The following is a 26,736-nucleotide window of genomic DNA, read 5'->3' on the forward strand; positions in this document are numbered from 1 at the left end:
AAACGCCACCCTACTACTGAAACTGGATAATATTATGCATGAATGATTCGATTAACATTTTTATCTTCAAAACCGAGGAAGAAATAATCTTCCATATAACTTTTAATATAATTTCCAAATTTTAGAGTTATAGAATTTTAGAATTTTAGTTATAGAATTTTAAAATTTTTGTGTTTTAGAATTTTAGAATTCTAGAATTTTAGAATTTTACAATTTTACAATTTTACAATTTTACAACTTTACAATTTTACAATTTTACAATTTTACAATTTTACAATTTTACAATTTTACAATTTTACAATTTTACAATTTTACAATTTTACAATTCTACAATTTTACAATTTTACAATTTTACGTTTTTATGATTATTATTTCACATAACTTTTTATCGATTAAAATGAAGGCAAATGAAGGCAAATAGTTGAATTGCACATTCCATCTCATATTACGAACGATCCATTCTGCTGAGGTTAGAAAACACCAATTAGAATTATGGTCGAACACCGTTTAGTATGAAACTTTTAACAAATAAAAAATATGTACATATCCTTTCAAGTCTCCGAAATAATTAAAAAAAAGGGGGGTTCGATACCAGTTCCTGTTGTGAAAATATTAATATCTAGCTAATGCTGAAAATATATGTCTGACATATATTCGCGCAATTAGTGCTTCGTAGAATAAAATGTATTTGAAACATAATTTCATCCTGATGTAAGAAAATCCAAAGCACAATACTACTGATACTAATTATTAGCGTGGATTTTGTATCATGTTTGGAAATACTTAAAAATAGCCCCGCAATATGAGCATTATTGAAAATATATAAATAAAAAAAAATATAAATGGAGGTATTAATTCAGCATATTTCGTCATGAAATTATTTAAAGAAGTCTTTCCTAGAAAAATGGAAAAGTATTTTAAGTAGAATACTCACCAATCAGGTAAATTCAATGCCATAATAGTTGCAAGCCATAATGGTATCAAAAGGAAACTTTATTATCAGGAAAAGGACGCGAATAGTGGGACTCAAACTTTAATAAAACTTGAGACTAGAAGAACGGCGTAAAATACTAAACACGTATCCTGTTTTAGTTGCGGTAACCCAAGTTTATGAGGTATAATCACCCTGTAAAGTTCAACCTCTAAAAGATTGTTTGGGATACAGTTAAAATAGACAAATATTTGCGAATAAAAATGTCAGTGTATTGAACGAGAATATTACAGTTACTAAGAAATTTTCAAAAATGTTTAAGGAGATTACGTCAGTCATGTCTATTTGAAAAATTACGGCATCAATGCACATGACAAAAAAGTTACATTTTTTTGTCAAAGATGCTACTATACATTATACATATATATATATGATTTCCTCACTAGTTAATGTTAATATCTTATTTATATTCCGACGTGTCATTTTTTTTTATTACGACGGCAGACATTAGCGTCGCCAGCGATCAACGCTACAAGCACCTTAATAGATGACTCGACAATAGTAGTGACCATCAATGCTATAATTCGAGAATGTTTATTGAAACTAATAAGCATTATGATTTTTACACATCGATATTTCTCTTAAAATTTATATATTACCTGCATTTCTAATTTTATTGTGTGCGAAGTTCAGTGATGTTGAATTTGAAGAACCAGGTGTTGCATGAGAAGCGGGTCTGTATTCTGTTAGTAATAATATACACGTTTCATTGGAAACTTGATCAACTAGTCGACTATGACGTGAATCGTGAGCAATCGTGTATGGAGCAGATAGTGTTTACGCCTTTGCTTTAACTTTGTACAGATTGCCATGAAGTTGTAAACGTAAAAACAGCAAATATAATGCACATGTCATTGATGCCGACACATAATTCCATTTTTGATTAATTTTTTCGAGTTATAGCATGTGGTTTTTTGCAAACCCAAATTGCGTCACTTGTTGATTGAGGTATTACTCTCTTTACACTTACTCTCGGCACGCCCTGCACGATATGCATATGTACGAAATATTACGCAATATTTTAATAAATTTCATGAATGATGAATTTGAAAGGACGCAGCATTGAACGCGCAGGTAGCGGATGAGAAGTGGTAAACTGGCGGAAAACGACCGGTGGAGAGCGAAAAGAGAGCAAAAGCGAAATTTTATTTAATCACTCTGTTATATCGTAAGAATGGAAAAAATAATTGGTAAAGATGTCACCATACTCATGAGTCATATTAATGAAAATGAAGAATACCCCGATCCTTATTTAATAATCACAAATCTGATTACAGATGTACGCTCGCACGAATGTACGTGCACGCATGACGTGGAGAATCAGCTTGACGGCCTACTAACGTCAACAATATATCATTTTATCCAAGATCACTCGCATCGGACCGTTCTGTTAAATTATGCTTCTTGTTATACATACGTCGTGACAAAGTGATTATATAAAATCCCTCTCAAATCTATGAAATGACATATCGAGAAATTCATCCACCCTTTTCTGAAATGAATAACGTGAAACTATAAAACAGTTACATCCTCTCCGATTTCGATGACTTTCGAACACGTTACCGCCAGTATGATTCTAAACAACTGTTTCCTATAGATGTAACTGTCAGGCGGCTATAGTGTCTGAGATATTTGGAAAAAATTATCGATACCGCTACAGCGAATTATATGTATAATTGTGCGTCCGTAATAATAGCGTGCGTGCTAGGAGTTGTTGGTCGTCCATCCTTTCTTTATAGTATATACAGGGTGTTCAGCTATAAGTGTAAAAATACTTAAGAGGTGATTCTTGCAGCTAGAATAAGATGAAAAAATCAAGAGCAAAAAAATTGTGTTTTTGACTTTGTTCTTTAATTATTGGAAATTAACCATTTCGCTGATAACGCTAGTTATAGCCGGCGGCCACGAAGTGACTCCTAGAGGCTAAGACCGCCTATAACCGGTCGCGTCCGAGACACAAGAAATCACGAAACCGATAGATCGCCGGTGATCTCCTCGCGTCGCAGTTCGAACGTTTCACAAATAAGGTGAAAAATTGAACTTCGTATAAGATGATGAAAATTTTATTATATAAATCCAACAGAGTGACGGTTCAAAGTGTAACAACAGAATAAGGTCTTGAGCGCTAATTTAGGAGAGTTTTTATATTGAGGTTATAATCCCTTTGGAGGGGTTATCGTCGAATGTTTATCAGAGGCGGCTATTCATTTACTGTTTTGTTATTATTTCGATAGCTGTGGCATGCAGGATGTCTCGTCTACTTGATTACTGTTTCTGAGCAGGTGGCCTTCTTGAGCATGTGACAGCGACGTCGTAAACCAATTTATGCCTAGCAGCTCCTCTTGTGAGTTCCGCGCTTTTATACATCGTTTGATTTTTTAATTTTTTTCGACTATCACAGAACAAGGTTAAGGAAAGTGTTACAAACTTTAGACAAAAAAGGTCCGAACAATTTGTATACTGGTACGTCCGTTCACTCCCTGAAGGTATTCTTATTTCTTAAAAGTATTAAAATTTGCGTTTCATTTTAATAAACTTTTCAGATTCTGTTCATTCCAAAGTGGTTTCTGAAAATCTGAGAAAACTACAAGTATTGAACGTATTAGATGAATCAGAAACTGTTTCGGATAACTGCAGTGAAAAAGATTGAATGTACTATGTATCACAGATTCTGATGATTCTGAAATAGAGAATAATAACGCGCAAAGGACGATTTTACCAAATGTCATATGGACGACAGAAAAATGTGACCCCAAAATTCATAATTTTACCGTACGAAATTCGAGTACTCAAGCAGACATAAATTATTCATGAAAGATTATAAATTACTTTCAGTCGTTTGTTAGGGAGGAGATGATCGAGTGTGGTGTTGAAAAGACAAACAATTAGTGCCGCCCCCCCCCCAAAAAATAACAATAATGTAAAAGCTGATACAGTGCTCAGTTAATTATATTGTTTCATGGCTATCTCTCTTTTAACGATGAGAAATAAGAAGCTATCATTATCAGAATACTGAAACAAAGATAAGCTCTTGGAAAGCGATATCTATGGCGAAATAATAAGCAGAGGCCGCCACTTATTACTGCTGCAAATGTTACATTTTAGAGACGATATTGTATCCAATTTCGATCGTCTACGAAGAATCCGAAATATAACTGGTAAATTGCGTGGAACATTTTACCCTTATCGCAATCTATATATAGAGAAACGTCTGCTCTTGTACATAGACAAACTGGCATTCAAAAATTCATTGCATCGAAAAGAAATAAGATTTGTTATAAGTTATATTCAGGATTTCATTATTTATATGGGGCTTGGAATTAAGATAGAACCCAAACCCCCTTTCTGGAACTCCATTTCGGTAAAGGTCGCGCAATTTACGTAGACAACTGGTATATTAGTCCCGCTTTATTTAGTATACTGCATAAAAATAGTACAGATGCCTGTGTTACCGTTTACACACCGTGAGAAAATCGCACATTTACCACGAGTGTGGAGACTGTTCACAGAAGAATCGTAATGAAAATAGCAATGTACACAGATAAACTACATGTGCATTAAGTATTCTTCAGGGATCTACTGATTGTGGCCGTACGTTATTTTGCATAGATCACAAACGAGTTCCATAAAAACTACTGGTCACTGCATATTACAATATTCGCACGCATGCACATGAAATAAGAAATCAGGAAACACGAAAGAAGCTACAAAAAAATTATTTAATCTTATACTCGAAGAATTAATTAAGGTATTATGAAGTATTATGAAGTATCGCGTAATAATACACATCAATGGACAGCTAAATGAAAAATTATGTGTATCGCATTGAATAACTCTCTTAAAGTTTTCAGTTTCATGTCTTTTTGACTCAATCGATGTCTTAAGCAATCAGAGACAAATGTTTTTGTTACGTTACCAGGGTAATGAAGTCTTGCGCATTCTTGTGATAAATGATTAGCAAAACAACTGAATGTTGACATTCCAAGCATGTAAAAACAATCAAACAGTATAGCCAGTACATCGGTAGATCTATGCCGATCGTCTACCGTACCTTGGAAAGTGTTTTATTGTTGTACATTTTGTTATTTCAAAGTTCGTGTTTTAATTTGTAAGGAATCAGCTTTTTAAAAATCATATACATTGTCAATCTGTTGCTGATAATTTATAACAAAAATTATTTTATGAAATGGGCCCTAATTCTATAAAAGTAGCAAAATGACACATAGATGTAAAGAGAATGAAAGTCAGGGTGAATTGTTGTTTGATGATTTATCTAATGCACCAAACAACACTTGCGCCGAAAATGAATTCAGTGATAGCATCAACATTCTTGAATTAAGTGATGCGATTAGACATAGAAGAAGACTGAATAAAAAATATAATGTTTCAAGCGAAAGTAAAGATTCACTATAATTGAAGAATGAACAGATGAGGATATTTTTTCAAATCTGGAACCTTTTGAAGGAATTTGTTTTACGTCAGCATCATTACAAAGAAACTGCAGTGTGAAGGAAGCTGTTGATTGTATATTTGGCAATGAATTGTTCCAAATTATTTCTGAAGAAACAAGTTGTTATCGTTTACAAAATGTACATAAACGTAAGGCTAATTCTAACAAAGAAAATAGAGGAATGACTCATGTTCAGAAAAATTTGTTCGTTCTTGCTGATCAGTATCTATCATATTACTCAATGTTGAGAAAAATAATTAAATGGCCGAAAAACTGCGGCCTGTCCAATGTATTCATGGTCTATAATTTTTGTAATAATGAAAAAATGAAATATAAAGATTTCCTACTTGCTGTGATGGAATTGTGGACGACGGAAGAAAAATTATGGATATAATATAATAAATAAATAAATATAAAAGTTATGGATATGGAACAAAGTATTTCAAATACAGCAAATTATCTACGCATCGATCCACCATATAGACTCTCTGGTAATATGAAACAGTATATACTTGAACCAATAACGAGGAAAGGCAACAAGTTCCCAACTAAACAATGTAAAGTCTGTTTGTCCAATAGAAAAAGGAGCGAAACAAGATACTGTTGCAAATCGTGCCGAACACCATTGCACAATGGAGTATGCTTTACCATATATCACACTCAAAAGCATTATTCAAGTTTGTGAAATAAAGAATATTTAAAATGTACTAAATCTTATATAACTGTTGAAAATTGTGGATCTTAATTGCAGAAATAAAAGCAGAAGAACACTAAGGTTGCACTTCGAATTCATATTAAAATAGTTTTAGATTTATTTAATAAACGATTTCCAGGATCTTCGTCGATATACATTTGCACGCGTCTCAGCACTTTCTTTGTCTCACCATCTTCTATACCACACTGCCAACGGAACAGTTACATTCATCTGTTTTTCGAGACGCCGCGCATACACATACTTCCATACACTCATATTCACTACTACGTGGTCAATCCAGTATAGCACACAAAATTATACATATCTCAATAATAATAAATAGATGTATAAAATATACAGTAATATTTAAGTACACTTTATGTGAATATAATTCCAAATGCGAATTAAAAATGTGCTCATATGCATCCTATATCTTGTTAAGCATGCTTCTGGAGCGTTCAAAAATGTGCCCGCCCTACGTAATGTGTTAAAAGAACATCCTGAGATATCGTGACTGTTCCTGAGTAATTTCGAGAAAATCATACAAAAAGAGCGGAAGCGTTGGTGAAAAATATCGTAAATTCTTCGTTGTGAATGAACTTTCCACTATTACCTTGATACGTAACATAATTTAGCGACTTTAAGAAATTGGTAAGAGGGTATAATAGTTCTGGAAAGACAAAATCATTTCGACACCCAAGGAGAAACGTTAGAAGAATTTTGGAAACATAAAGTTGAAAATAATCGTAGACATAGTTGATGTTGGTATTTAATTTCGGAATTAAGATTAATAATCTCTGGAAGACACAATGTTTGTGTTAAAACAATGTTATGTGATATTTATTAAACGATTATTACAGGAAATATAAGTGTGTTGTAGAATGTAGACAGTTGGCTGGTTATTTTCAGACTGACTGACTTAGTGACCCATGATCCTTGAAAAGATTTTGAACCCCACTCTCTATGCAGTAATGAGTGTGACCTATGTAGATGCTTTGTGGCGGCACGTGCCACTGATCCTTCCAGCAGCTTCGCGATACAAAGCGCGACACCGACGTACCGAATGTTCCATCCATATCCTTACGCGACTTCCGCCGAATTCTCGGAAGAGCATGCACGCGCTAGCAGCCGCGGTACATCTAACGAACACACGCTAGTGGGGATATCGCAACGAAGGGAAGAATCCGTTCGATCAATCACCTCATCTGTATGCGATTAATATCGTTGTATTCCAACAGTTGAACTTCTTTCCTTTATTTACTGTATTGTTTGTTATTTAAAAATGTTTTATTTAGTTCTAACGCGAGTGATTTGGATATATTTCGTATAACAATATACCCGTTTAGAAATAATTGGTAGAAAATCAAATGCGACGCTTGACGAAGCACCTGTTACGACCGGCATACTTCAAATCCGATGGAGTGACGATGGAGATAAAGATGTGGTGGCACTCAGCGACAATGTATATCGCTGAAGTGCCTAATGAACCATCAACATCCCAACGGTCCTTCCACCGAAGGTTCTAGAAGAAAGAGCACGTGGCAACGGTCGCGAACGCCTAGAAAATGCATGGACGGTGGGGATGTTGAGGGATGCCAAAAGAAAATAATCGGATCCGATCGAAAGTCAAATTGTAAGAGCTTCAGTCTTGGAAAGTCACGCCTAGAGTTCGGAAGTGGATTGTAAAGTGGATTGTTGTTAGAAAAATAAAGTTTCTTTTTTTATTTTTCACCTCAAATTTCTTTTTTTATTTTTTTTGTTATTTTACGTGACATTTTGGCGATCCTGCCAGGATAGTGGAAAGTGTTTGTTCGGAAACCAAAAGACATTCATCATCTACGGAAGATAGAATTATTTGGGACTACGGTCATCCGCAACAACAAAGTAACTATCACGAACCAAGTGAAGTGACAATAAAAGGTAAACTGGATTCCTTTGTACGTTACCGTGAAAGAAAATTTAGCTTCAGTAGCCAAGACTCGTCTTTGTCTGAAAATAGTAAAATCAATGCAATAATGTCTAAGGCAAACGAACCTCAAACTTCCACCTCATATGACCCAATATTGCGAGCAATATGGGACAGTATTCAAAAACACAACGAGAATATTGCCCTTTTACGAGAGGAAATGTTACGTTTGTCTATGCAAAATGACGAAGAGAACAGACACAGGACAGCAGAAATCGAGAATCTCGGGAAAACCGTCGCAGCGCTACAGACTGGGTTCGGATCTCTTGCGGCCAGTGATTTTTCTTCCATTATCACCGAAGACAATGAAAGTCCATCGACAGCAATCAATCGCACCGGGAATATGGCAAAAACACGCAAACTGTTAGGGTTAGCAGCTCCAGACATCCCACCTGACCACCTCGACATCGAACAACCCGAGGTGGAAGAAAGAGGCTATTTTCCGCCCGCTCATCCCACTCTACGAGCTAAGGATACAATACGCTACATCCCAACGCTCAACGGAGATGATGATGTAGGAGTTGAAGACTTCATCAAAGAAGTGAGAAGTATGAAGGATCGCTATATGGAGCAAGATCTATTGCTAAAAGCAATAAAAGTGGAAAAGATCGTGGGGAAGCAGCCCAAAGCATTCGCAACATTCCTATTGAGTGTTACAGTGATCTGTGCAACGCACTGAGAAATAATTTAGCAGCACAAGTGACTTCGGATGAGTACCAAGAACAATTACGAGAGTTGAGACAGGGGCGCGAGGAATCAGTGCAAAGTTTTAATATTCGGTTTAGAAGAATACTCAACCGTTTGCTGTACGCAGTAACCAATGAGTACCCACAACCACTGACACGTAAGATTATGACCGAAGAAATCACGAAGCAGACTGTTCGTGTGTACCTAAAGGGACTCAGACGCGACATAGGGCGAATACTATTAAGCAGTGAACCCTTGAATCTTCCAGAAGCTGAAAAGAAGGCAGCCGATGTAGAACGCTACTTGCGAGAAGAACGACAACCTAATTGGTCATGTAATTGCTTACCTTCCGCTAGTAATCGCCCCAACAACCAGCCAATGCGGGTAAGACGATCTAATGTACCATTAAGATCGCCTAACACGCCAGTAGCTCAGAAACCTGCTACATTTAACCAAATAGAAGATAGACCACCTGTTGAATGCGCGCAGATGAAGTGCTTCAAGTGCGGAAAGCTGGGACATATTGCCAACAAGTGTCAAAATTTTCTACCACCGAAGCAGCGCGACCGACCAACCGCAAGGATTCAGGCAGTTCAGGAAAGGGACGAAATACAAGAAACAACATCGAACCAGGAGATGGACAAACCGTACGAGACATACGAGTCAACATCGCCACGGGAAGACTACTCGCAATACCTTTGTCAACCCGAACCGCAGAGCGAGTACTTCTGGTCGACACAGGAGCAGGGATAAACCTGGTGAAGCATAACAAAACTGTCAATGCGATACAAATAGGGCCTAAACAAAAATTTTCTATGGGACGAGACAAATACGAAACTAACGAATACGTAACGAAACGAATTTTTGGACAAAATCACATTTTTCACATAGTACCGAATAATTTCCCTATTATCGAAGACGGAATCATTGGGCTACCATGTTTAGAGAAGTATAACTATTCAATATCCAATGACAAAATCCGATTAAACGACAAAACCATTTTATTTCAGAAACCAATACATTTGACTCCTGGAGAAAACAGAGTTCAAACAATCTATTTGGAAGGCAAACCAACTAAAGTATGTTTTATCAACACTGGTGAGCAAAACATTGAAATTTCTAGCAATATTCAAAATTCCCATGACTTTTCCAACGTATCAAAACTAAAAAGCCTAGTGAGAACAGATCACATTGAAAAACCAATCCGTGAATCCATCGAAAAGGTTATTCTCCATTATATTGACATCTTTAATTTAGAAACCAATCTTTTGCCCTGTACTAATTTAACTCAGCACACAATTTCGTTCACCAAAGACAAAATTATTAACACACGATCGTATAGACCACCGGAATGTCACCGTGGCGAGATTTCACGACAAATAGGAGACATGTTGAAGAAAACTATTATAGAAGAATCCGAATCCCCTTAACTCTCCGGTATGGGTAGTTCCGAAAAAATTAGACGCCTCAGGAAAATATAAATGGAGGATAGTTATCGATTTCAGGAAACTAAATGAACTCACAGAACAAGACGCTTACCCTTTACCTGATATAGACGACATTTTAACACAACTAGGAAATGCAAAATTCTTTTCGGCACTTGATTTATCCTTAGAATTCCACCAAATTCCAATGAACGAGAAATCTAAAAAATATATCGCTTTTTCGACACCGCAAGGGCATTTTCAGTTCAATCGAATACCATTCGGACTTAAAAACGCACCCGCTACCTTTCAAAGATTAATGGACAGAGCCTTAACTGGACTTGTAGGAAAATACTGCTTTGTTTATTTGGACGACATAGTGATATTCGGAAAAACCGATGGCCGATAGCGAGTCGTAGGACACGGCGCGGTTCCTCCCACGCCGGGCTGAACTCCAGCGTGTGCTATGCCGTGTCTTCCCCTTCCTCGCAGTGGTGGCACATACTAGTCTCCTCCCGCCGAATCCTTAGCAGTAACTCCCCGAACGCTCCGTGCCCAGTGAACATCTGCGTCATCCTGTACGTCAGCGGGAACCCACCACGATCTCTCGAGGCCTTCCAGTTCGGTAGGACCGCTCCAACAGCTCGATGAGGCCGCACCGTGTCCTCGGCGGCGAGCTGAATGTGCCACCGTTCCCAGGTCTCAAACCATTTCTTCTTTAACTGTGGGTATCTTAAGGTCGCGATGTATTGTTTCGTTGGTAACATACCAAGGTGCATCTATTAAGGATCTTAGAGTTTTTAATTGGAATCGTTGGAGAATTTCTATGTTGGAATTACTCGCTGTTCCCCATAGTTGGATTCCATAGGTCCAAACAGGTTTTAATATGGCTTTATGTAACATTATTTTGTTCTGCATGACCTTGCTGAAAAGTTGAGGGGGCAATTATCGGGTCTGAGTTCGAGGCTAATAAAGCTGTGTCATCCGCAAATGTCGCTGTGGTTATCTCTGTTAAGGTTGGTAAATCGGCAGTGTAGATGGTGAACAGCAGAGATCCGAGGACACTGTCTTGATGTATGCCAGCTTCTATTGGGAATGTTGCGGTTAGAGCGTCTAAGTATTTAATAATGAACAACCTATTGGTTAGATATGATTTTAAGATGGAGTAGTAGGTGTGTGGTGGGATTTTCCTTAGTTTAAAGAAAAGTCCTTCATGCCACACTTTGTCGAACGCCTACTGATGTCCAGGAATACCAGTATTTTTTCTTTTCTAGATCTTAGCTGATTTTATGAGTTAGACGATGAATTTGCTCTATCGTAGGATATTGCTTCCGAAATCCAAATTGATGATCTGGCATTGTTTTCAAATCCTCTAAGAGTGGAAGGAGTCGTTTCGTTAGCATCTTCTCAAATAGTTTAGACAAAGTGGGTAGAAGTACTAATTGGGCGATAAGCGCTAGCTTCGTGTATTGGTTTTCCAGATTTATGATAGGGATAAGAGTAATTAGTGATATTTTCCAGGACTTAGGATAGTATTCAAGGCGAAGGAATTGCATTAAAAATAGAGGTAATGAAAGCGATCCCTTTTATGGGAAGCTCCTTGATAGCTTTGTTACTTATCTGATCATGTCCCGATGCATTCCTGGGATTTAGATGACGGATTAATTCTATAACTTTCAGAGATGAGAAAGGTTCAATAGGAGAGGATCTGGAAGGAAGAATGCAAGTATTCCGTTATTTCGGCGGCAATAATGGAGGAATACGGTTTGAAGACATTAGTTAGTATTAACATTAGGTAGTAGAGTCTGTTTATGCTATTCAAGAGATTTTTACCTCTTACTGTGATAAGCCTGCTGCCCTATTGGGTATGTTTAGCGTTATAGTCTCCCCCAGCTGTGAGTCTATTGCCCGGAGCATCAAGGAAGTTATCAAAGTCATTAGAAATGATGTGTCTAGGAGGACAATATACTGCAGAAGTGGTGATTGTACCATGGCAATCTTCTATCGCTAGGATTGTAGCTTGGAGGTAGTCCTTCTGGAACGATGGAAGCTCATAATGCTTAATGCTGGTCTTGATGACAATTCCGGCGCCGCCGTGGGCCTTTCCACTGGGATGTTGGGTATGGTAGAAGTTATAACCGTTTATTTTCAGGTAATTTTTGTCGGTGAAGTGAGTTTCAGATATGAGCAATAGGTGGATTTGTTGTTGTTTTAAGAAGAGTTCTAGTTCGTATTTGTGTTGAGCTAGACTGTTGGCATTCCAAAGAGCTATGCGTATTTATTTTATTTTACGTCGGAGCGTATTAATTTGTCCACGATGATTGTAAGCAATGATAGTAAGTTATTAATGTGCTCTGTTTATTTCTCGATTAATTTTTCAAGCCTATTGAAGTTATCCGTGTTTTGTGAACTGGGAACACTAGTTTGTGATTGATCACTATAGACTTTCGATCTGCTTTGATTTCCTTGAACTACCTGTGCATAAGAAATTGGAGGACTAATGAATTTTTGTGGCTTAAATGCTTGGTTGGATAGGTCCTTGAATCTAGGTTTGGGGTACTTATTTTTGTACAAGGTCTTGCAAGCTGTGAAACCTTTATACTTCGCAGGATGTTCTCCTTGACAAAGGATGCACTTCGCAGGAGTTTCTGAAGATTTAGTGTACTGATCTTTAGGGTGAATACCTACACATTTAACGTGGCGGTGATTGTAGGTGCAATATTTCTGCGTGTGGTCATACCATCGGCACCTGTTACATTGAACTATCTCTTTTTTTTTTATAAAAGGTGGTTCATTTTTTACTACCGAATTCATTAAACGAGTGATATTATAGGCTTCTTTGTTATTTGGTTTTTGCTTTAAGTCAATGAAGAATAAGTATAGCAGATTTTTCGAGGTTCTATGCCTCATGTTGCTATTGTTTATTACTTCATGACCATGTTTTAGGAATTCGAACTTCAGTTCGTCTAAGTTAGCTGAGTGGTGGATGTTGCGTAGTACCACACGAAGAGGCCTTTCTTGCTTCAGTTGATATGTGTGGAAGATTGCGTTCAGGGTTTTTAGTAACTTTGTTAGTTTTCTGTAGGAGTTTGGATTGGCCGGCAGGATTTTAACTTGGTTATTATTTATTTTTAGTTTGTAATCCTCTTTGTTGATATCTTTCTCAATGGGCTTTGTCATTGTTTGAATGCTGATAACATCATCAATGAAGATTGGTTGTGGGAGGAGAGTTTTTGTGTGTGTTGATTTGTTGGTGTTTCAACTACGTTCATAGTATCGTCTGTAGATTCTAATATTGTGAATCTGTTGTAAGTAGTAACGTGGCTTGTTGACGGTGCGTTCTGAATAGTGTTTACATTTTTTTGACTGAATCAAGCTTACGTTTTTTGATGTTGTCAGTGTAGTTTGAAAGATGGGATATATTATCCTTTTGCCACGGAGGAGGTAGAACGGCGCGGTTGTAGTTTTGTTCGTGAGAGCCTAATTTGGTTGCTTGGACCATCTTTGAGCTAGTTAATTCAACTTGGAATAACTAGTAGAGAGGCTATGATTTGGATTAGAGATTAGATGTGTTGGATTTTCCACGAGTAAGTTTAGAAAACACTTGGTTTGTATCTGTTTCAATTCACTTTCGACGGAGGGTCGTCACTTAATGTGCTGTGAACTTCACCGAGCACTAGACACACGTCTACACGCTCCGGCAGTCGAAAGGAAACTGCGGTTATTTTTACGCAGGAAACGATGTTACAGTTTAGTCAATTACTTGTCAATATTTCTCATTTGTCAAATTGTCTCATTCATTATTCTATATGGTTGTGTATTACTTGCCAATACAACAAGTATCGTTGTCTGCGCATCGCAATAATACCTCTTGTCATGATAGAAGAATCAATTCTATATTGGTTGGTTTCTCACGATTCCTGTGAAATCTTGAAGATACAGTATTTAGTATATTATTTAGTATATAATTCAATTCTTAAAAAGACTAGCATTGCCGACATGGAGATATTCATTTTCAAATTTGAAAGTTTTATCATGCAGTCCGTATAGTAAACCGTGGTAAAAATAACTTTTTGATTAATTGCGAACAAATCGTTACAAAGTTTTAAAACCTTATACGAAATGATCAGAATAATCACGTAGTAAAGAAATTTTAGCTCCATGTTAGGGTTCTCGGGTAAAACTAACGTGAAATATGTAATGTCGGTAATTTCAACGTCCAAAATGCCGTGTATATTATAATAGGAAGTCGCTATTCTGTTCATTTCGGAATTGTTTGTTAATATGCGAGTGCAAAATGTGCGGTAGGTAAGATATTTCATCCTAAAGGGAGAATCTTAGACATGCACGATGTTACGTTCGGTGATTCTCTACGCAAACCAGGCGCCACGCCGCGGGTAAGATGGTGACCAGATGTCCACACACCTTTACTCAATAGTCTTAAGGACTCGCCATAAACCTTGGCATTTTCATAGTTAAGGTCCTTCAGATTAAACAAATATCATTTAGTTCAAATCTTTATTAAATTTATTGTCTACTACGGGAAGATACGGGAAACTTGGTTTTTCCCACATTCGGTGTGTCTCGCTAGCAACTTTCTCTCGAGGGCAGCTGGGACCCTTCCATACCAACCAACCTTCTCCTTATCCAATCAGAAGCTATGACTATTGCCCTCACTTTCCTAGCCAAAATTGTTATTAACAAATCCAATGGTCCCGTGCGCTAGACACACTCCTCACTAGCTTTCCTCCGCACGGCATCGTCACCGAACTTCACTGACTTCCATCCTTTGATCAGTCAACATCTCTCTACTAATCGCCAAGTTGCCAAATCTCTTTACTAATCGGTTAGTCGCTAAATCTCTGAACCCATCTTTCGGTTCAGATCTTACTTACAATTTATATCTCTCGCGATACTGTAACTCACTACTTGCAAGTCACTCCTACTACGATTAACAACGTGATCTTGTTAATAACTATTCGAGTCGAACACTTCTAACCTTATTGTAAACGAAATTACACTTCGACACCGTAACCTTTCCGAACATTTATATAATCCGCGAGACAAGTTGCTGGAATAAAGTATATAGTACAGCCTGTTAAACTCAGTGTTATACTAATTCAACCACCTCTATTATCCTAACTGAAATTGGGGATCGTTCAGTTTCGTGGGGTCGATTATATATCGTAACGGGAATTTACAACTCCCTCCTTCGCGATCAATTCCTTCGCAATCGCGTCTCTCCGTGAACGGTCGACTAAACACACGAAGAATATGGCTTCTTCAAGACCCAGAGCGTTTTATTTTTGACTGATATTCCAGTTGCGCTATAAATGCAATGATTAATATTCAGGCTTTCAATCCTGTTAATTAGTAATGTGACGGCACTCAACAGCAAATACCACCACTCGACACTAACTAGTGTCGGACGACGGCAGCGCAGTGGTTAGCGCCTCAGGTTACGAACATTCGGAACCCGGGTTCAAATCCCGGCGACCGGAGTCCGATTTTCCTTCCACGCATCTAAATTGGAAGAAAAATAGCAGTACCCCATCAGCGACATCTACAACCAGCAGCTCTACAATTATCACGGATATACTCCTCAATAACATTACGTATAATTTTTATGTTTCAGTGTATGATTATATAGAATATCGGGAAAATTAGGAAATCATAAATAAAAATCGTCGTACAATGCTGTAATGCACGTATAATGTTGCGAATTGCTTGTAATAATTAATAAATAATACTTGCATTGGAAATCTGTATGCGTCAGTGCTAGCTTATTTTCTTGGAAACATCAAAGAGGCAATGTAGTATTTAAACTATTTAAATAGGGTCTCGTCATGAATGTTTTAACACTTTTTGTGCACTGAGATGTTCAGCCAGAATTTTGCTATTCTGATGAAGAATAAAAAGTTCTTGCGCAACCTATAGCCTTATATAATCTAAAAGATTTACAGAAAAATGGCAGAATGTGCGTAGTGTTTTGCTGTATTGCGGCCATTGTCTGCCTGTCATGAGTCGTAAGTGCCGTAATCGCACTCATACAAACAAATCTTGACTTTAGCAAAGTCCGCAAACTTGCAAGTTTGCAAAGGCAAATATGTCCGCAAACTCAGTTGTGAAAAATGAACATAGAAAACAACAATGTCCTCGTTCTGGTTAAACTATAGAACCGTTACCTTACTCAAGGGCGGCTAGCATCCTTCTCTAACCACCAACATGGAAATTGACCAATTAGCGGTAACGTCAATTTCCCTCATTTTCCGAACGAAGGCATCTCTCCACGAATCCGATGTTCTCGTGTCTTTAGACACACCCCATCATAGTTTTCCTCTACAGCATCATCGCGACGGAAAGTCATTCTCTCGTGAGGTCTCATTAGCGAATTACATAGCGTCTTTACGCTCGGTGAATATTTTACGTTTTAACAAAGAGCTAGTTTAATAATACTTGTACCATAGACAAGTAGATCGAGTCCGACTTAGGTTTTGGAAGAAAGTACAATTGTTATCCCATTGACCGCGGATTCGTTTTCGACCCTAAGATCATTGTCATTAGTATCTAATCACCGTGGTTATTTCTCAATTCTGGAATATCCACGCTTGTACTAATAATCATATTTACACTAGTCAATGTCTTCTCTATTGCATAACAACAATGTGTAATCCAAATGAAGATTCGTTTCACGCCCCTAACGCTAATCATAATGTGAACCCGACATATATAACGACGAGACAAATTGATACTTGATATTGTCAAGTGCATTTAAAATCGTTCTAAGTACGGAATACAGAGTTAGTCGTAATCCTCGCTCGCTCGATGCTACTCGTTATATGGATACGCGATACTCTATCTTCTGGAGAGCATGATCGTCTATTTATCCTGGTCGGGGAGTGCCGGAAAGTTTGAATTCGACTCCAGTTGTCGGTTGCACGTAGCGGCGATATTGTTTTGTCCGGACTTTGTTTATTATTACATTTCGTACATCGAGACGGTGTCAATGCCCCGAGGCAAAACAACAACATGAGTCACTCTCGATTCGCATCGTCCTATGACTCATGTGCAGCTACAAGCTAACTATGCTAAATTGTATAATGACCCAACCGAAAGCTAACGTTTATCTTTCGTTTATAGGATGCATAAGTGAGAGTGAGGCGAGCTTGGGTAAAGCTCCGAGCACGACTGCATGTGCGAGACTGTCAGAAATATTTGCTAGTAATTCGATTAAAAGTGAATATGATTAACGTATTCAGATTGGCTTTGTTAGCTTTTATCATTTCAAGACGGACGACTACTGTTCGACCGTTGGCGGAGAGACAAAGTTGCGGTGGTACGCGCCAACGAGAGTCGTAAATTCTCGTTACGGTACGATGATCGACGCCATGAATCAGCCGATCCTCCATTTCGATTAAGATAGTAGAGGTGGTTAAAATGAGTTACCAGCTTTAATATACATTTTCTTCCCACACCTTTTCCTCGAAGAATATAAGGTGAAAAGATGACTAACAAGTTGTAATGTATACTGTTCGAAGAGATGATCGCAAGTGAAGTTATGTTCTGTGAAGCCGGTATTTATACGGAACTAGCGATGGGTGCTGGTCGCCCCATTAACATTATTGCGGTCCGACTAATTGTATTTGTACAGCTGGTGGCCGTCTTGACCGAGGAATAGATTCTAGTTTATGTAGTGGGTAACAGGATGTAACATCAACTCCCGTGGAGAGGGTGCCGACCAAAAATTCTGTGAATGTAGAATTATTTGGATCCTCCACCCAAATCCCTCTCGATTGGTGGCTGTCCGGATTCCGCTGGATCGGGTTGGATCGGTAGTGGGACTAGCCGTTTGACGTCTCGATCCAAATGTTCGTTGTCGTCTGAACAGTGGCCATCCGGATAATGGTGTTGGAGCCTGGATGGACCTTGATAACTCGGCCCAAGGACCCACTGTATTGATGGCACGTGATCTTCTCAGATGATTACCTTCGTACCTTCTTGTATGCCGTGACATCCCATGCTCCATTTTCTTCGACTGGTCAACTCGTTTCAATACTGCTGATGCCACCAGCTCCAAATGTGTTGCTTGAATTATTGTAAGCGTTGCCAACTGAATAGACGGTTAGATGGAACGTTCCTGAAATCTCGCTCCCGAAAGTTCGTTAATGAATCGCCAATAAGGAAGTGGCCAGGAGTAAGGACAAGAAGGAGGACAAGGAGTGGCTGAGTCCGCCCCCGATTCCCAATATCACTTCCTTGTCGAGAAAATGGTTGAGCGGCTGGAGCTTCCCCCTTACAGCTGTGTCTCTATGTTTTGTAGATTGCGAATTTTTTCTGAAAAATTTTATGAGCTTGTTGTGCGCAGTGGTTAATCATCTGTGGTTAGAGGTGCCGCTCGATTTTGTTTTTGTCTCCACCGAAGGCAACGAACGGTGATTCTCAACAGTTTGGGCCAGGAGGAATATCTCTCTAATAAACTGTGATCGGCGGGTGTCGTGGACAGACAAATCGCCTTTTTCTACTCGGATATTTCAACCAATGGTGTTGGGCTCCACGATGGCCAGCATCCTTCAGGTTGGTATAGCCATTCTGGTCCATGTTGCCAAATGGACCTTATCGGGAGATAAGACCTGCAGGATTATCGGCTGTAGGAACGTGACGCTAGTCGGTGTTATGGGTCTTTGTTTGGATTTCGGCCACGCGGTTAGCGACAAAGGTGTTAATCCAGTGGAGGACGATGGTGGAATCAGTGCAGTAAATTTTATCTAGTAAGGCTTGATGTAACGTAGCGATGAAGGATGTGTGAAGAAGTGCTCCACTCAGCTCAAGCGGTGGAATGGTTTGGGATTTGAGGGCAGCTACTTCTCATTTTGCTATGTGTAACTGGGTCCAGATGTGACCGTCAAGATTGATGGTTCGGAGATAAACACATGCACCATACACCGTTTCACTGACGTCACAGAAGCCGTGTAATTCAATCTCTGTTGCAGACTCGATTAATGTCTTACGAGGGAACTTGTCGTTATTCAGTAGTGATAGCTGTGCATAGTATCTGTCTCATTCTGTATGTAAATCCGCCGAAAGAGATTCATCCTTGTCGAAGTAGAGTGAATAAACTCGTTGGAGCAACATCTTTGCCTGAACGATCACCGGCGCGAGCAACCTAGTTGGTCATAAATTTTCGCTATTTTGGAGCTGAATGTACGTCTAGTGACACGGAAAGTAGTGGGTCTGACTTCGACCGACTAGATGATGGAGTCGTCGGAGGAATTCGAAAAGACGCTGGGAGTTTTCAACGTTTGAAATTCTCCCAGCTGTAGTTTTCGGTTGGTGTCTTTTTCGGATAATCCTTGTATCAATTCCTGGTCTTTGGGTGCCCATACACGGATGGATATTCGCCAGTCAAACCTACTAATTTGATAATGTCAGTGAGCTCTACTCTGAGTGATAGTGCATCATCCTTCGTATCGGCTCCGGTGAGGGCGTTGTCGACGTAGAAATGTCGCTGAAGGACAGAAGAGGCTAGCGAGAATCGATGTCCCTCGTCGTCTTCCAATTGTTTGAGACACCGAATAGCTAGATACGGGGCTGCAGACACCCTAAACGTCACAGTGATGAGTTGGTATGTCTCGACTTCCCCGTTGTTGCCCCACAATATTCTTTGCTATTTTCTATCTTTTGCACGAACGAGGAGTTTCCGGTACATCTTCTTAACGTCGCCAGTAAGCACATATTGACGAAAGCGGAATCTCAGGAATATGCAGTATAAATCTTCTTACAGCTTGGGTCCAGTATGAAGGGTGTCGTTTAGAGAAACTCCGGTGGTGCTTGGTGCAGATCCGCCAAAAATAACTCGGAGTTTGATAGTTTGGCTCCATTCCTTGATTACGCCGTGATGTGGCAGATAGTATCCGCCATTTCTGGGGTGGTCTGTGGTAATCCTTGCCATGTGCCCTAATTCCAAGTATTCGTGCATGACAGCATAATATTCGGCTTCAAGTATTTTGTCTCGTTGGAATCGGCGGTGGAGATAAACGAGTGTTTCCGTCGCAATTGTTTTTGATGACCCAAGTGACGGTAACTTGTCGATGAATGGGAGCGTGACGATGTATCGTCCTTCATTTCCGCAGAGGGGGGGGGGTACTGCCAGGAGTGCAGAAAAGCGTTGTTTTTCCTGGCCTTTTCCTTCACGACTCCAGCCCGCTTGCGTGAATCCTTTGGATAATGGCGAACCCACGGACCCGACGCCAGTCTAGGAGTAAGCAGGGAGGATCACTGGGACTTAGTGACGCACACGCGAACCTGAGCCAGGGAGGGACCGTCAGGGCAAGTCCAAAGACCGAGACCATCAACATCGAGCGAGGTCAGAGTCTGTGGCCCCCGCTTATGTAAGTTCAATGTAGTTTTGTTGAGTAACAGTGGCTGCAGGAACCCCGGCTTGCAGTGACGTGGCCGTCCCTCCTAAGCGACAGTCCCATCAATGACTTAGATTAGTACCACGGGTGTCGAGATCAGCCCCGAAGGGATCGGCCCTCCAATGACACCGTGTGCGGTCATAACACGATGCGCCCCGTGCCAGGTATCGCCGTGCAAGACTGGCTGTTTGGGGAAACATGCAATTTGGCAACACCGCGGTACTGGACCGGCCAGCGCCTAAGACCTACCGGAGGACGGAGTGGCCTGGAATCGTCGTGCCGAGAAGCGTCCACGTCCTCTGCCACGTCAACGCTTACCGAATCTTTGTAAATGGGAGACCCGCTTCCTCTCCCACTCCATCGCCACCTTCCGGAGCATCACTGGCTCGCAGAAGTGAACGACTCTCAGCCTGTAGCTGTAATAACTCTATATTTTGTCCATTTTTTGATGGTTGTTACAGGTTTCTGTATCAACCGATTTCAATGAAACATGTAGCATGTTTATGGCTGAAAAAATTCTTCAAAATGTGTTATTTAAATTTTCATTACATGCCCAGATAAAAAAGTTGTAAAAGAGCACCTTTACTCGTTTCTGCGCGTTGCGAATTATCCACTAAAGGGCAACCGATCAGGTCAAACCGATCGGTCGATATCGCGTACCTCGGATGACTTAATGCTCAAGGTGGAGGAGGTTTAATAGATCGAGTGTTAGTGTAATTTAGCATTATATTTGTACTTGTTGTGTAAAGTGTGATGTTATGAACACGTCGATGGTAAGATCTTGTTGAGAGTGAAGTATTTCATCCGCACGGTACGATGTCTGATGATGAACTGTCCTAGTATGTTGCTGATTCTCTCACCCAGCCGTTGGGTCTCGTCCGTCCCTCGTGCCTTCCTGGCTGGCGTTTTTCCCGGAGTTTTTTACCTGACCTCAGATTCATTAGGTTTACAGCCCGGGGATGACATGTAATTCGGAATTTTCTAAAGAAGCAACATTCAAAATTTCGACCAAAGGCCTTCATACATGAGCATGGCCGCGGACGGTTACGGAACGCGTACGTGGTGGGGCTATGAGAAAACACAAAGGGATGCTTAAAGAAGAAAGACAAATTAACAGGCAGTTGAGAAGTGTTGTCAGCGTCGTCAGAGAATGTCGTCACCATTGTCGAGGGGGGTGGTCCGCGTGAAAAAGTGCGTTGGAACCGTGGTGACGAGAGTTGTATATTAACTATTTAGTTGTCTTACTTATAGCACATTACTGTATTAAGTTCACGTTAAATAACCATCGTTTCCTGTTTAATCCATTCTAAATAAATAAAAACATCCTACAATAGAAACCTAACATTCGATAGCCAACGCCTTTTGCTCATTTAATTTCTTGGGAACTGACGAATTTTTAACACTTTACAGCAGTAAATGACTTCATGTTCAATGTCATTGAATTTGCTTCAACAAACTTCATAGTACGTACTAAGAAAAAAAAATATTTATGTGATGATAAAAAAATATTCATGCCTCTGGAATTATTACGCGATATTGTTATTCTCATACTTGTGCATCTTGGATAGACAAATAGATATGAACTTTTCCGTAGAACCATAAAATTTAATAGATTCGTGTAGCGTGGAACACAATAGGTCCTTGTCTATGCTAACGTGTAATCAAACAGGGCGGAACCATAATTTTATAGAATATTGTATATGGTAGCTTGTGTCATCTTCAGTACCTAGCCGCATTGTGCAGTACTGGTCCGGAAACAACCAGAACCATAAGTTTGACCGCTCTCATTTCTTCTCTGATACTACTAAAGCAATCGAGAAATGCAATTGCTGATCTAATATCTCCTCTCTCTGAAAGCATACAAGTATGTATATACACATGAATGCTGTTGGCTTCTATTGATTCTTTTTTAATAAGTACTTTACTGAGTAAACGTCGTTTATGAGTAGAGGACGCTAAAATGAGTGTCAAATTTCTAAGTCGGTATGACAGTCACATCGGGCTACAAAGATGCAAAAGATACTGTATCTTATCTTGCCTATGTGTATCTACCTATTTATCTGCCTGACTTACCGTCGTTATCATCTGACTGTGTTCTCTTTTCACTCGGTAGGTGGCACCCGGTAACAGCAGTCACATTACTACAAGAACATATCACCAAAATAGAAAAGTGGCTTCAAGATAAACAAATTAAAGCAAACCCCGATAAATGCAACCTCATTACATTCACACTGCAAAAACAGATACCACCAAACATTACACGAAACGGCACGCTAATAACACAAACAAGGCAAGTCAAATATCTAGGACTCCACCTAGATACACGATTTACATGGGAACAATATATTAAATCAATAATATACAAAATACAGACAGCAAGGAGACAAATGCAATGGTTAACAAGTCGAAAATCCAAACTAAGCATAGAAAACAAACTAAAAATATACAAAACAATTATAAAACCAGTTTGGACGTACGGAATACCACTATGGGAAACAACAGCAATGAGCCATATAAACAAAATAGAGATAATCCAAGCTAAAATCCTCAGAACAATAGTAAACTCACCATGGTACGTCAGAAATGAAGATATACGGAAAGACCTTGGAATACCAACGGTCAAGGAGGAGATTAGCAGATTTGCAAGAAGGTACAGAAAAAGAATAGCAACGCACCCGAACCGGCTGGCAGCGGAAACGATCAACACATCAAACATAGAAAGAAGACTAAAAAGGAAACACCCAACAGATCTCACAAAGGACACAACCTAACAAATGCGAAGATGGTACCTCGCTGGGGGTAACCACCCACATGCTATATTATTACAACACCAAGATATAACATTTTACCAAATGTCCTACTGGACAAATTGTTAAATTCAAATAAATAAATAGAAAAAAAAACTGAGACCTGGACGTCCTCTGACGCTTACACACACATTCACATGTATCTACCTAACACAGTTACTAATACATATAACAAATAAATACTCATATATTATCAAAATGTCCGTGAATACCATTTTGAAAGTTAACTTTTTTATTTCAGGATTCCATCCTTACTTCTAGGAAAAGAGAGAAATTTTCAATGAAAACGCTACTAGCACTACGCATGGCATATCTATTCAAATAAAATAGTTTTGATAAACACTGAATAATTTTATAAGTATGCATATCTATATTGTGGTATCATGAATGAGGATCATGAATGAGGGGCTTGGGAGGTGTCGTGTGAATTATAAACGAGCGGCTGCTGAGCATGTATGTAGTGAGGCTAGGACAAAAGACAAGCGGTTGCTAGTGGACAAAGAACGAATTAATAACAGTATGAGTTGAGATGTCAAGGAGTGCCGATTGCGTTGATGAGAGTCGCTGATTAATTATTCAGTTGCGTTAATTAATATACGTGTAATTTCGACCAATCGCGGGGAGACGCAATCGCGAGGAGAGACGTCAACGGGAGTCGTAAATTCCCGTTACGATTATACTAATCGACACCACGAGTTGATCGATCCCCTGATATAAAAATATATATTTCCAACACTTAAACTACACTGTTGAGTAGATATAAATCGTCGATGACAACGTGTCGCACGAAGATGAGATAGATATGAATAGTAGAGCAAGGCTCTTACAGTCGAATTTCGTATGTTAGTGGACGTAGCACTAGAGGATACTTGATAGACGTTAGATTTTGATGCTAGACTTCGACGTTGTAGTATGTAGAAGAAGTAAATTGACTTGACCTAGCGGTGTTGACGAAATAAGTTGACTTGACCCTCGTGATGTAGCAGGAGAAGTCTTCGACTTGACCCTCCTAGAGTCGTAGGAGAAGTGATGAGTAGGAAGCCTCCTACCAACGTGGTTCGTGAGTGACCTTGTGCATGGGAAAACCCAGCCTGTTCTATTAGATAGATGTTCGGTTTTTCCTAATGGGTGCGTACCCGCTTTCTCCGTGTTTTTAATTGCGCCTAATAAACCCAAGGACCTCTCTAAAAACCAGATGTGCGTCGAAAATATTTTTAGCCTTAAGAAATCTTTCAGGACAACGGATTGAATGAAGACACATGTGTACACAATGAAAGAAAAAGTTATGGGTGGTCCTTAGGTTTATTGAGGGTCGAAATGACGTTACGCAGGCCATCGGCTGCCCGGTCGCGAGAGCTGCAGCGCCGATGTTTTAGGCGACGTAACAATACGTTTGCTGCGATTAGTTCATGTTTAACAAATATTATTCTCTGTTCAATTAACACCTGTTGAATCTACTTATCATTAATAAACTAATCAAAGTAGTTACGATACTACAACATTATTATATATTTTTAATTATTGCAATTAACTTTTTGCGGAACATTTTTCTACAAGATCAAAAATGACAGGGTTCACATTTGATGCGATTAATTAATCAAGTGTAAATATGTCAAATAAACAGTATAAATGTATTTAGTAAATTGAAATAACAATTGTACATGAGCCAGCTAGCTGCACTTCCTTATTTACACGTTGTTCACACATTCTCTGTACACACTCTGATCACACTGTCTGTCTAGTCCACTCTCCCCGTTTCCGATGCGCATGTGGTCTATAATACATTAGTCAGTTCGAGTTCCAACACAATTTAAATGACCCGCTCTCTATATTGAACACAGTGCTCGCATAGCGCTCAGTTGGATCAATTGCCATGTCTACGCAGAGATTTGCTACTCTCTTAAAGAACCATAAAAAACCAGTCGAATATACAACGTAATATACGATATAAAGAACATAGTTCATCTTCCTTCCGCCGTTCATACGGCATTGCTTAGTTATCCAAATAAATTAAAAAATGTTTGCGTCTTGTTTGCTTTGACGTTTGTACGATTGCAGCATATAATATCTTCTTAAAGATATGTATTCACTTAATTAGAATTTAATTCTATTGCCACACAAACTTCTACGTCAAACTTCTACACAGACTTCTACGTCATAAATGTAAATTGCAATGTAATCTGCAAATCAATCATATAAATATGCATATTAATTTGTTTTTTTAGTGACGTTTAGATATTAATGAGGAAAACAAAACATAAATGCATCTAGAACGGAATAATTTGTCTTGTACTTGTAATTCTGTTAGCATAAGTATCGATATCGATCTATTAATGTAAAATGAAGAATGACGTATGGTGTTGCTTACGCAAACAAATTAAAAAAGTTCGCTGCTTTGTGAAATACAATGATATTTTGAACAACCTTTTCCTATACATATAACCGTCGCTTGGCATTAGCTAGGCACAGCGCTTCGATTACTTGAGAGGTAGCGAAAACAATTAATTCCACGAATTTGCCGTTCGGAGCATTGTTAACAGGCTTGATAATTTCACAATTAAAAGAATCAAATACTATGTTGAAAATGACAAAGTGAGTTCACGCTCGTCATCCATATGCAGATGCGCTAGTTATAATAAATAGTAACAAGAAAATATTTCTAGATATAATCCATAGATTTATATCAGATACCAAATAGATAGATCTAATAGATAACAGATAGATCAAGATATCAAATATTATCAACCAAGTACGTTATTTCTTTTTTATTATTTAATTTATACTTTACAATTTGTCCAGCTGGACATTTGGTAAATTTTTTAAATCTAATTGCTAAATAACGTGTGGATGGCGGGATACCATCTTCGAGTTTGACTATTTTATTTCTTTACTAAGGTCAGTAGGGTGTTTTTTTTTTTTTTTTTTAGTCTCTTTTCTATGAGAGTTTTGCTCGCTTCAGCAGTCACCTGATTTTGCGTATTATCGACTAAAGAGCAACCGGTCAGGTCAAACCGATCGGTCGATATCGCGTACCTCGAATGACTTAACGTTCAAGGTGGAGGAGATGGAATAACTCGAGTGTTAGATTTAGACGGCACTTTATTTGTATTCGTTGTAGCACTTAACCGAACTAAGTTGGGACTTCGTCGTCCTGTGTATGTAATCTTCGTTGCCTGTAGTTGAACGAAGTGAGGACTCTGTCGTCCTATGTCTGTACTGTCCGATGGTTGAAGCTGAACTGACTCGTGGCCTCCCGGCTGGTCCTTGCCTGGGTTTTTCCTGCCTCGAGTCATTACGTTTAC

The 26,736-nt window shown here is 39.0% G+C and overlaps 1 protein-coding gene across 3 annotated transcripts in view; it reads right to left on the minus strand.

Moving 5' to 3' along the window:
• LOC138188679 (putative fatty acyl-CoA reductase CG5065) overlaps nt 1-26,736 on the minus strand; it is a 78,003-nt gene that overhangs the window by 6,279 nt on the left and 44,988 nt on the right. The gene's annotated exons all lie outside the window — the stretch shown is intronic.

This window comes from Bombus flavifrons, chromosome 17, assembly GCF_040668555.2.
Source record: "Bombus flavifrons isolate JBK064 chromosome 17, iyBomFlav1_principal, whole genome shotgun sequence".
Taxonomy (NCBI): domain Eukaryota; kingdom Metazoa; phylum Arthropoda; class Insecta; order Hymenoptera; family Apidae; genus Bombus; species Bombus flavifrons.